Below are 710 nucleotides of genomic sequence, written 5' to 3'. Positions count from 1 at the left end.
CCAAATGAAACGTTTTTCAAGTTTGACTTTTAGAACACCTCAGACAACTATAAAAACAACAATACGAGTCGGTGTTGCCGGTACCTAATCGTCATCGATGTGAACCGCCATGTGTGGTTGCTAGGCAACGACTTCGATTCATATGTAACTATTTAACTCATACAATGCCCTACATATCTGTTCCGTGCCTACAGGCTCAAATGACACATATATGATATGAGTCTTGGCTTGGCTTTATTATTTTTATTGGGTGTAAAGGGCCTGTAAAGAACAGAAGTCGCAACCTGCATAAACAATGCGCTACTGTAGCCACATAACATGGAGTGTATATGTACAAGTTTGCACACGAGTATCCGTTTTGTAAGGAAGTAGAAAGAAACCTGAAAACCACCAATAATCTGTTTCATCAGCGGTGCACTAAAGTTCTTTCAACGAGATCTTATTAATTATTTAGCGACTTAAGCCTGAGTGCAAGATAGATATGTCTGTTGTTGCTTTTATTTCATGAAGGCATTGACGAATATTGTCTATGAAATAACGAAAACGTAAATACTTTGACGATAGATCCTTTATTGGGTGTATGGTCGCCATGAAGGGACGTTGTAAGATTTTATCTGTGAATGTCAAAGAACAGGCTTGGTTGTGGTAACTGTATGTTCATATACGTTCAAAAACCCGATCAAATTTTAAAAAAAGTCACGCAATGTCGA

Source organism: Saccoglossus kowalevskii, chromosome 15 (genome assembly GCF_978046115.1).
Source record: "Saccoglossus kowalevskii chromosome 15, keSacKowa6.1, whole genome shotgun sequence".
In the NCBI taxonomy this organism is placed as follows: Eukaryota; Metazoa; Hemichordata; class Enteropneusta; family Harrimaniidae; genus Saccoglossus; species Saccoglossus kowalevskii.
This window is presented reverse-complemented; position numbering follows the sequence as displayed.